We start from the raw sequence: 12,632 nt of genomic DNA, 5'->3' as shown, positions 1-12,632 counted from the left end.
CATTTGAACTTCACTAACATAATGGCCATACAGCCATCACATTCATAGACAACTGTATAACCTTATTTACATAATCAGCACATATTGCCCCAGTCCAAGAGGGACACAGGCAGAAGCCCTGTGTTGAAATAATGTTCGCCCAGCCAGTCATAAAGATGGTATGTGCTGAGGTGCACTGAGGTGCTCTGTTTGCCATTAGCCAAAGTTCTGTTTTAAATGTGGGTTAAAGTCTGCTAGACAAATCACTCCCACCAGGATATATTACTAACGTCACATACTAGGTTAATGTCCTTAGAGTGATTAATCCACTTAATATGCCACCTACAGATATGCGGCATTTACAATCAATCACAGTCACACATTGCCCTATATGCAAGGCAGAAATCACCTCTGTGTAGTCTATATGTCACAGGCTACAATGACACTCATTTCAGATGATCCCCATTGAACACATACTGAAGATGTGAAGTTCACTTGTGAGGGACCATACTGTTGTGTGCAAGTGTCAGTACTGCTTGGAAAGGTCCATTACCAAATGGTGATTGCACTCAGATACTGGCATGCTGAGGGGAAAGTACATGGAGGTTATGAGAATGTCAGTTATGGGTGATTGTGCCCTCAGCTATGACATATGATTCCTGTCATACCATTGCAGAAACATGGTGATCTCAGGCACATTAGGTGTAAACCTGTGTGGCCAGGTCTGTGTGCCCAGTTCTTTCATCCCTGAGTATGTACATCACATGTTGCTACTGATGTGCTACTTACCAGGTACATAGGTGTTTGTGATGGAAATTATACTACATATATATATATATTTGCATGGAGTTTATGGCCATTACTATGTCAACAGGCATTTGTTCAGCAATACCCTCTTGTAGGATATTGACATAACTCTCAGACTCCATGAGTGCTCACAATTTGCAGGCATCTGCCAACATTATTAGCCAAAGACAGTCAGTATTCACTTGTATCATGGTTAAATAGATTCCAAGCAGTAGAGGACCAAGGACTGACCCTGCTGAACACTACTGCTTACAGATCAGCTATTGGAGGTGGATGGCCTTATGTTGAGTATGTTTGTCATCAATAGGCCACTAAGTGACCCTTACCATGGATGCCTAACTGGGTGCTTTGTAAATGATGCCTGAGTGGGGAATATAGTCAGATGGCTTGGCTTAGTCCAGGGGGTTGTATGCCCTGATATCCCCTCACCCAGGTCCTTGATCACTGCCTCGGAAATGTCTACCACATTTAACAGTCATGATCCCCCTGTCAGACATCCAGACTGTGTACAGTCAACTGTGTATAGATCAAATACATGTGTTCTGATCAGCTCCATGATGATTGCCCCTATGGCCATACAGATATGGATACTCAGGCAAAGAGGTCTATAGTTCTGGTGGTCAGTGCATGCATCACCTCTGTGCAAGGGTATACCAGTTGCTATTGTCCAGTCAGCTGGGGTCCAGCCGGTGGTTTTAGTATGATTGCAATATGTTCCCAATGGCATTAATAATCTATAACAGATCCCATGTAGGATGCAGCCTGTGATGTTTTTATGCCCAATAGATGCTTTGTATCCTCCATAGAGATATCATTTATAGCCTGCTCTGCAGATATAGAAGGTATGGGACAGGTTGCAGGAATGTCATGTGTCACATGTCATGGGGACAGGGGAGTGAGGTTGATGCAGAACATGGGGGACTACAGGTTAGCTATGAGTACAGACTCATTCTATGTGGCATCCTTATGTATGAGTTCACCAACAATCTGGGTCTGTCCTTTGAGGTTACACATGTAATTACACTGTGTGTTGTGGGTCTGCTTTGTGTGGATGGCTAATTTTGTCACTTACTGTGCTTACACAACATTGCAACAACACTATGTGGTTGTTTTAGCTGAGGAAGATATGCCTCAATTTCAGGGGGGCACTCTCACCCCAACTGTCACACAGCAATGTCCACCTCTTATTGTACAGCCTGATAATGGCAGTTATCCACCAGGCAGGTTTGCTGTCCCATGAGGAGCCTGTGTTCCTCCTGTGAGGTACAGCCAAGTTCATGCAGTTGTAATGCTGCTGGCATAATGCATGGGTATAGAACTCTGCATACTTGCCTGTCCTATCAGGGTGGGAGCTGCAGTCACAATATGTAAACCATCCCACAGAGGTAATAAATGGTTTGGTTGAAATATATGTCTGTATTGACTGCAAGGGGGGTGGGGGTTAGTGCTTGTAGTTTTAATGACACTGATCTGTAGTCAGATCCCACCAGGGAGGACCCCACTTTGGGGGCCTGCAGTGGTCACCCATATTGATAAACACATGATGCAATACGTTGGCTCCCCTTGGGGGGATATCATGGCCATACCTCTCAACCTGGAAACATCAAAAATCTGGACAAGGCCCATGAAAAATAGGTACAAATCTGTACGCTGATTAACATTTAATTTGCATACATACTTATGTAACCCCACCCACTCTAGTGGAATTGTGGGATACCAACTTTCAAACGCAAACTGAAGAACAGACGACCAAAATATGGCCCCAGAGCTCAGACCTTGTAGTAAATAGTAACCATTTTTTTTTTAAATGTGTAGCAATGAATGATCACTGGGAAGGGAGAAGAACCTTACATCTACAAAGAAAGTAGCAAGTGCCTGTTGCCCTTGAGGAATAACTTGCCTATGTTGCATTAAAAAAGTAATAAGCTAGTAATATTGCTGCAATAGGGAATGGATGGTAAACTGATAACAGGTTCATTATTTACTAGGCATCTCTGCTAAAGAGGACATTCTCAAAACTACAGCATCCACCCCCTTTAAAAGTACAACACAGTATAGTATCAGCAATCCATCTACATACTGAGGGAGTAGAACCCACAACCTTCTGCATCAAAGGCAAGTATTCTACCTGTTGTGCTACTAACATAAACAGACTTGGTATAAGCAGCACTACACTGCTCTCCCCCTGAAGAACTATGCAGCACAAGAAATATGGAAAAAGCCAACATTTATTGAGGGGGGGGGGGCAAAGGCCCATAACAGGGGACACGTTTTAAACATTGCTTGTATAATCTTATAAAAGTTGCCAGAATAAAATGTTTTGCGTTACCATGCGTTTTCTGAAAATAGGAAGACAAACTTAAATGGCTATCATTTAGTGAATTCATTTCTCACTAATTTGCTAGAAAACCACAAATATTAAGCGGAACATACCAAAGAAACATTGAAAACAAGTGGTGGTGTGGGTTTGGTTATACAACAAAACAGCATCCAGATTTTCCATTTTTAAACTATATGACAGCCACTCAGTTTATTCTAAAGTCAGATTGGCAGCAAATCTACTTTTACCCAGCTTATGCTAATACCTTGGTATTGTCAAACCTCGGTGTCTGAGCAAGGCCCTCAATAATGAGATTAAAGTGCATTACATACACAGTGTACATGGGCCTGTAATGTCATCTGAAAGCAGTGAAACTAAGAATACATTTTTAAAACAAACATCCATGGTGTAATAGGAATGATGTACTGCAAGGCAATGTGGTTTGTGGTTGGATTTGCTCCCTTTAGCTAGAGTGTTTAGTCCATTAATATTTGTCCTCAGACCCAAATCACCCAAACCTTAACATCGAGGAGAAAATCCCACTGTAATTTCTGTCCTTATTAAAGATCACGTCTACAATATACAATTTTAAAAATGTGTACATGGAAGAAATGCAATGCCACAGCTGTATAGGACACTCGAGGTTAATATATGTGCAATGTTAATTTGTACTATTTTGTATAGTGTTAGAAAATGTTAATTAAATATTGTATATCTTGTAGCAGAGATTACTACAAAATGTGCTACTGTATTAAACAGGACTTGGTAAATTACTGCATAAACTGATATAACAAAATTGTGCATACAACAGTGAGGTTACTACATGCTGCCTATAGGAAAATATCACTTTTTATGTTGAAAGTACTTTCAGTGAAAATCGGTATATATTTTTCACAATCTTACTATTTGAAGTGATGTGAAAAACACAGACTATTACAAAGCAGTGTACCCTTTTTGGGAGATTAGGACTACTTCATCTTCAATCCAAAGAAAACATTCAGCATATACATTTCTGTCAAGTGAATTCCAATTGTCCACATTCCAATGGTATTTAGATTGTTGTGTCCAGCCATCAAAATTTTGATATAATACATTACTTGAAATAATGGAATTCCTGCCTAGAAGAAAAAAAAAAGAAAATTCAGAAAATGCATTATGGGCCATTGTAGTCAAGGATGATAGAAATTCAGGCTAACCTCGATCAATGCATGGATAAATGAAAGTAGTACTGCTATTGTTCCAGTGAACAAAAATATTTAGAATACTAACTCCATGACTAGAACATAACACAAAGTAGGAAAATATAGTAGCCAAAAGAATTCTGCAATAACCAGTAAGCACTATTTACATTCAAGAAGATAAAATACAGAACACACCCAGCCTTATCTTCAGTAGCATTAATGGATGGCTGTTTAACTTTGCATCAAGGATAAAATACAGAACACACCCCACCCCTACCTTCAGTCGCATTAACAGACAGCTATTTAACTTTGCATTAAGGATAAAATACAGAACCTGCATTAACGGCTAACTTTGAAGAAGAAAAAATACAAGACAGCTGTTAAACTAACTTTGCAGCAGCATTAAGGATAAAATACAGAACTTGCAGCAACAACGGACTTTCAAGAAGATAAAACACACACCTTCAGTAGCATTAATGGCTGTTAGACTAATTTTACAGCAGCAACGAACTTTCAAGAAGATACAGAACCCGCAGAAGCATTAAAGGACTTAGTCACACACACATTAACAGCTGTTTAAACTAACTTTGCAGCAGCATTAACGGACTGATGAACTAACTTTGCAACAGCATTAACAGACTTGGAAGAAGATAAAATGCAGAACCTGTAGCAGCATTAATGGACTAAGTCACACACACATCCTTCGGTAGCACTAATGGCTGTTAAACTAACTTTACAGCAGCATTAACGGACAGTTTAACTTTGCAGCAGCATTAACGGACTTACAGGAAGATAAAGCGGCAGCATTAATGGACTTAGACACACTTTGCCAAATAAAATACAGTTCTTCTTGGACATGCACGCACCCCAGACACACACACCTTACCTGTAAATAATTCCCATCCCAGCAAAGTCCCAAGCCAGCAGCGAAAACGGGTCGGCAGCAGATTTAAAGCAAAGTCCCAAGCCAGGCGCCAGCACATTAAGTCCCAAGCCAACAATGAAAACAGCAGCAGCCAGCCCAGCAGATTTAACCTCAAAGCCAGCATTCTTCTCTCGGAAGCAGTTTCAGTCCAAAACAGCATTCTCTCAGCAGCAGCAGTAACGTCTTCACTCTTCAGTTATTTTCAAATTCTTCTCGGCAAAGCACTTCCCACCTGCTCACAGCCTGCCGGAAATGATGACATGAGCTCCTTGAGCTCAATTCTGACTGGCTGGTAGTGCTGACGGAGCTGACATCATCACGCACGTGATGACATCAGCTCTGACAGCGCGAAAATTAAAAAAATAAAAAAAGAAAAGGAAAGAAATCGGAAATGAAGGGGTGCCACTCGGGAATCGTGGCACCCCTTAATTTGGACCCCAAAACTCGGTAAAAAACGAGTAATTCGGGACAGTTGGGAGGTCTGGTCATGGCATTGCTCCAGGGCATTGTAGTTAAGGACATAGACTAACCTTTGGGCAAGTAAGCTGCAGCACAACTAAGTAACACAGATGGTGATCACTTAATGCCACCCCACAGCATGCTGTAATGATATATCGTGACAGACACACATACATACAAATATGCACAATGGGTGTCTGGATTCATGGAGCTACTCCTGTAGCCGGCTATTGCTTCCAGTACTGAATGGCATATGCAGTGTCTCTGGGAAACTACAATGTTTCACAAAATCTGGATGTGTATCTGTCCTTAATGAGTATGTATACACCACTTGCATTACCTTGAACACTATCATTTTGGGGTGTAAAGATGTGGATGGATGTGTAGTCTGGTGTGGCTGTGGTGATGTCCACAGTCTTGAACCAGATGTCCTTGACTGCACACATGTCTGCATAATCCAGGGTGGGGAGACATTCCACAGAGTGGGGTTCACTGTTGCCATATCCACCATGTAACAGCAAAACCATGATATTGTATAAAGATGTTATTCTTATTGTCAACTTTTCCCTGAACAGTGCATCTAAGATGCATTCTGGGGGTGTCAGTAGCCTTGGTCAGTACCCTTGGTCAGTACTCCAAATCTCAGGGATGAGAGATGAAGACCATCACTGATAAAGCATTGATGTCTGTTGAGCATGGCATCCGAGGTAGACATGTAGTAGATCCCCAGACAATGGCACCACATGCTAAGGCAATTATAGACTTCCATCAATTTCTGTGTGTATGGAGCCATCATCTTTGGAGAGGGTCAACTGCAGCTGAAAGCCATGCTTATACCCAGTGATAGGAGTAATATATTATAATATGTAATATAGTACTGTAATATATTACAATTTTTTATTTTATTTATTTTTATTTATTTTACATTTGTGGACCGGGATAGTCCAACTGGATACATGTCCATTTTCAGTGGAGACCCAGGGAGAAAAGCTCCAAAGTTAGTTACAAAAGCAAACATAACATACAAATTAAGCACAGTTTACAGACTCGGTTGAGACATGTGAGTTATGCAATCTCACAAACTTATGATATAGTTTCACAAATTACAACACAAATAAATTGCAGGTGAAATAGTTATGGTGCACAAATGGGTTCATATTAAAACACCGAATGTTGAAAACAGCGAACGGTGTTTCATCGACACATATTCAGCGAAAGCGGAAAATGTCGAAACCACAGAACAGTGATTTCTTTCCTAGGGAAAAAACTCTCTGTTCCAACCCACCCCCCCCAAAAAAAAAACATTAAACACTTCCAAACACATACACAGATACCCTAACCTTAATTATACACCCAAAAACCAGTAAACAACTAAATACACATATGCACGTAACCCAACCATAAATCTAACGAAAAAAAAAACAGTAAACATTTTAAAACATATGCATTTACCTTAACCCACACCCTAACCGTAAGGTCAGTAACTCTCGCACATTTACATAAACAGTTCCAACCACATACACACTTACCTTAACCCTAATCCTACCCCCCCAAAAAAAAGTAAACAGCTGAAAACATACACACTTAACTCAACCATACATCTAATGCAAAATAAAAAACAGTAAACACTTTCATACATGTGCACTTACCTTAACCTGCACTGTTGCACAATCACACTCGGGAGCTATACCGGACAAGGGACCACACTACACTTCAGAACAGGCAAAGCAACGAAGCGGTCACTGAACAGCTGCTTTGCTGTTTTGCCTGTTCGCCCTACATGTGTCATCGAAAACACATTAGACAAAATGCGTTTTCGTCGTTCTAATAGGAACCCTACACAAATATAAGTAAATAATTTCTAATAACTAGTAATATAATTAGTTACTTTTTCAAAATAGTAACTAGTAATAGTAATATATTACTTTTTTAGTAACTAGTAACTTAAATGTGTGTTACCTTTGATTTACTTTTGCTTAAAGCAGTGGATGTCCTTCTGTTCATTGTTGCAGTATTCTTTACATATGAGTTGTCTTTCATCCTATGACCTGATGTTCGACCAGCACACAAAAGCTTCTAGCCACTGCCAGTATATGGGACACCTCATGTATAGTCTGACAACGTCAGCCATAAAAGGGACGTCCACACATACCATCCTCAGAACTTTTCTGCAGCCATTCAGAAGGCTGACTCCTACCTAAGGTCTGCAGTCAGATTCTGTGGGTTGCTGCTAGCTTCAGCTTCAGATATGTGCCTCATTGGGGATTTGCTTTCTTGCTACTGTCATTTGTTATTCTTCATGTCATCCAAGAAGGGCAAACTCAGCTCAGCTGAAGGACCCCCAGAACCTTCCATAATGTCTTTAGCCAGATGTTTTAAGCACTGATTTTCTAAGTAAAGATTTAAAGCCGAAAGTCAGCTACACAATGTTTAAGGCACAAAAGCCTGACAAATAGAGCAGCACTGGTAGTCATGACTAGGCCCTAAACAGAAAAGGCAAAGGCCATGGCTATCTTTATGTAGTATCTGCCGTCCATACTTATACTGGCCTGTTTTGAGCCTGCCTCTTCTGCTTCTCGAAGGTTTTGCACTTGGAAGGCTGTGCTTCTTGTAGCTTTGACATAGGCTATGAGAGTTTCTGAGATTCATGCATTGATGGTACTCTGCTTTTCTGATTTTAACAATAACAGAGTCTCTTTGCACATCAACCCTTCCATTATGCCTAAAGTGGTAAATGAGAGGTCTCTTCACCAGCCTATCCAATTGCCAACCATTCCCCCTTCTACTCACTCCTCCAATGAAAGGTTTCTACATTCATTGGATGTGCATAGGTAAGTACAAGACTATAGCTATCAGGACATCTGATCAGCTTTTTGTGTCTTTTCATTCCAGTGCTCTGTGTTTACCTATTTCTACACAGAAAATTGCCTTTTGGATTTCTAAGACTATTGAGATTTGTTATTTATTTCATGGTAAGTTTCTGGCTACTCCTATTAGAGCACATTCCACTAGATCTGTTGCTTCTTCAGGTGTTTTCTTTAAAGGCCTAGATATTAACTCTATTCTGAAGGCTGCTACTTGGTATTCTGTGCATACCTTTAACAAACACTACAAGTTGGACACTTTTTCCAGGTCTAGGACAGGGTTTGCTCAAGCCATTCTCCATGGCTTTTTGGAAAACTCTTCAAAACATTTTTACTCTGCTCCTTCTTCCTCCCAAGCTTCCTACTAAGCTTTGGCACTCTCCCATATGTAAAGAATACTGCAACTTTGAATAGAAGGACATAGAATAGTTGTTTTATAACTTATCATAACCAAAGATGTCCTTCTTTTCTGTGTTGCAGTATTCTGTCCCTCCCTCCTTCCCCCTGTATCTTGTCCCTTCCTTGGATGACTTATTTGTTTCCTTAGGACTAATGTTCCTCATGGAGCTTACTTGTTCTTTGGATGGTACATGTGGACATCCCTTTTATGACTGACATTGTCAGACTATACATGTGATGCCCCAAGTACTGGCAGTGGCTAGAAGCTTTCGTATGCTGGCCGGATGTCAGGTCATATGGTGGAAGACAACCCATATGTAAAGAATTCTACAACATAGAACAGAAGGACATGTATAGTTATGATAAGATATAACACAACTATTCTTTCTCACTGTGGATAATATCACCCCCTAAAGAGTGATGGAAACCTTCTGGGGGCCCTATATAGTATAGGTAGTAATCAATAGTAATTAGATGTTAGGAGGTAGGAAAGACTTTGAACGGGCAAAGTGGACAAAAAAAATTACAGCATAATCTGGGCACAACTCATAGCAATGATAATAGATCATTAGAATTAGCCTGGAGTAAAATTTACTATATATTTTTAGCACTGCAAGGAGGTGAAAGATAATGATAACCAGACTCTGGCCCAGCCCTGGTACTGTGGGACTCTCATACACTAAAACACCCCCTAACAGTGTGATAATTCTAGCCTTCTAGAGACCATATCCTTACCTTGCCGTATAATAAATGGCATTGATTCTCCATACCACCATCAATTGGAATCAAACTCAGCACTCATTGGTTTAATACCTGATGCCCCAACCCCCTGCACCAAGGAGGCTATTTGGGTAGATCTAGGATCAACCAACTTTTGTCTTGACAACTTTTTTTGTTATGTTCTTTTTAAAATTCTTTCCGGGTTTTGATTTTTAGTAGTTGAAAATACCCAAAATGTGATAGGCTTTTATAGGTCTTGTGCTGCTGGCTGTGAATGGTTTGGTTTAATTATTATTTTCAACTCTCTAGTTATAACTTTTGGCTGGGCCTGTTAGGGGTCACCATGGTAGATCATCAATCTGCAGAACAAGTGGCAGTAGACTTTTAATATTTCAAGTTGCCAACCCAGCACCCAACTTTCCTCAGGAGGCACATGCATGCACACACTCACGGCCAATTTAGAATGTGAGAGAAAACCAGAGCACCTGGAGGAAACCTACATGAACACAGGGACGACATGCAGACTCCACACAGAAGGCACACCAGCTGAGAATTGAACTGCATAACCTCTTGCTATGAAGTGACAATGCTAACCACTAAACCACTGTGCTGCCCAGCTATAAAGACTCATCTGCTGGAGTTTTTCAACTGTTAAATGCTGTTCATCATCACTGTAACATTGTATATTCAACTTTAATAATACACTTATATGCATGTGCTTACTTGTGTGAGTAAATTTCAATATCATAATTGATAAACAATACTTATGTAAAAGTAATGTGTTACTTTAGTTCGTAACTAGTCATCTTCTACTGTCAGCTTTTCCTGGTTAGGGGTCATCGCAGCAGAACGATAGTCCACAGAATGATTGGCAGTGGAGTTTCATGGTGTCAAGTTGCCAGCCCAGCACCCAACTGTCCATAAGAGGCACACGCACATCTACACTCACACCTAGGGCCAATTTAGACTGTCCAATCCACCTACAGCATGTCTTTAGAATGTGGGAGGAAGCCAAAGTACCCAGATGAAAGCCACACAACCACAGGGAGGACATGCAGACTCCACACAGAAGGCACCACAGCTGGGAGTTAAACCAGAGAACTTGTTGCTGTGCAGCAACAACACCAACCACTGCACCCCCGCATCCACCCTTTAGTTAGCAACTAGTAATAGTAATATATTACTTTTTTTAGTAACTACTAATAGTAATATATTACTTTTTAGAAAAGTAGTAAGTAATAGCAATATATTACTTTCACTGAAAAGTAACTAGTAATAGTAACTTATTACTTTTGTAAATAACTAGCACAACACTGTTTATGGCAGTGAGAGACACAGGCTAAGCGCATTCATGTGTCTGCATACATGCCGGTGACATATGTCCCTAGTCGTACAAATCTGCAGGAACTGCAATGTCAACATAATATTAACTGATATTCCTTGGTTTTCTGCAATGTGTGGTATTACCTATTGTGTCAACCCACAGACAGCTATCTGTGATCTTTCCCATATGTAGCCACTTGACACAGACATCAATGTGTCTCACGATGAAATCACCTCTGACTAAGAAGTGTGATTTTGGGTTTTGCCTCAGGTGTTTGACTGGTGAGAGAGAGGTGCATGCAGTATTATGTGTACTGTGCACTTCAGAGGCAGTATTTCCTAAGGTGTTTGTTTGGCAATATGTCTAGTAAGGAGCTGCCTATAAGTATGTCTGTGTGATGTGGGTGTAGGAGGTGCAGAATCTGAGCTGTGCATGTTGGTATAATACTCATTGCCATATGTAATGACTGTTGTTGGAGAGACCATGGCAGCAAGGTTGGAAATTCAGTCATATATGTCACATGTTGTATTTGTGTGTCATAGGAGTAGAGGGGTGGTGACACTCCCAACATCTTAGCAGCAGATCCTGCAAAGTTAAAGTCATGCTGCTATACCCTTGGGGTCGACACCCTGATATACAGTGTTTGTAGGCACACCTTGCAGTAAAAATGTGGAAGCCTGTGCATGCATGGAGGACTTGTCCAACTTTGCTGACATTACATTGGTGTCACAAGCATATGTTGCCTGTCAAGCAATTAGACAGCACATTGGTTGTTGTGTGACATGATGTGGGAACACAGACACGTGTGTTGAGTACATAACTGTACAGTATGCCATGCCTAGGACATGTGGCAGGTGGACACACACAGGTGGCCAGTCTGCTCCAATAGGCCTCACATCCATGTCATGTAGATATCCACCAGTAATGTATTGAAGGGCAAGATGTATGATTAGCTGTGACATTGTCAACTATGATGGGTCACCACCAGTGTGTCGATTGTTTCAGCAATACTTGACATCTATTTCACTGGACATTGTACATTATATTGTGGCACTACAGCAGTGCTACTAATCCCCCTCTTGTCAGTTACCTAGTGACATACCACCAACCCTGGAACAGAAGCCATAAAACATGCAAAGGCCAACTGAGTGCCCAGGTTACTAATCAAGACATCTACCTGGGAAAGGGTATGTGAAACCTGCAGAGCCTTTAATGATGTCGGATAGCTATGTGGATGAACAAACAGGCTGTGTCCTGCTTGTCATTATGGGCTTCATAGTAATGTTTTGCGTGTGATGACAGAAATTGTTTTGGAGCATGACAGTGGTGCTGGTGAGACCAGCAGTAGTAGTTGCCAGGCACTGGTAATTCCATGGAATTCCATGCTTAACATAGTCTTCACAAGGTCCTTGTGTCTTTCCAGTACACACTGCTTGGTTAGTGTCTAACTGCAGAATACCTGTGTAAAACACCCATCCTATCTTCACAGGGTATACAGTACATAATATACTTCCCTAACATGTTTGTCTGCACTCTGTACACACACCTTGGGTGACTGCCTTGTTGGAACATGCTGCAAGCAACTGCAATACTTAGTTGCACAAGGGAAAACTAGCATGTAGTGCCATGGAGTGTCCTCAGATCTCTAAGTCAT

Source organism: Protopterus annectens, chromosome 5.part1 (genome assembly GCF_019279795.1).
Source record: "Protopterus annectens isolate FY-2018-M chromosome 5.part1, PAN1.0, whole genome shotgun sequence".
NCBI classification, from domain to species: Eukaryota; Metazoa; Chordata; order Ceratodontiformes; family Protopteridae; genus Protopterus; species Protopterus annectens.
The sequence above is the reverse complement of the archived record's forward strand: the minus strand, read 5'-3'. Positions refer to the sequence as shown.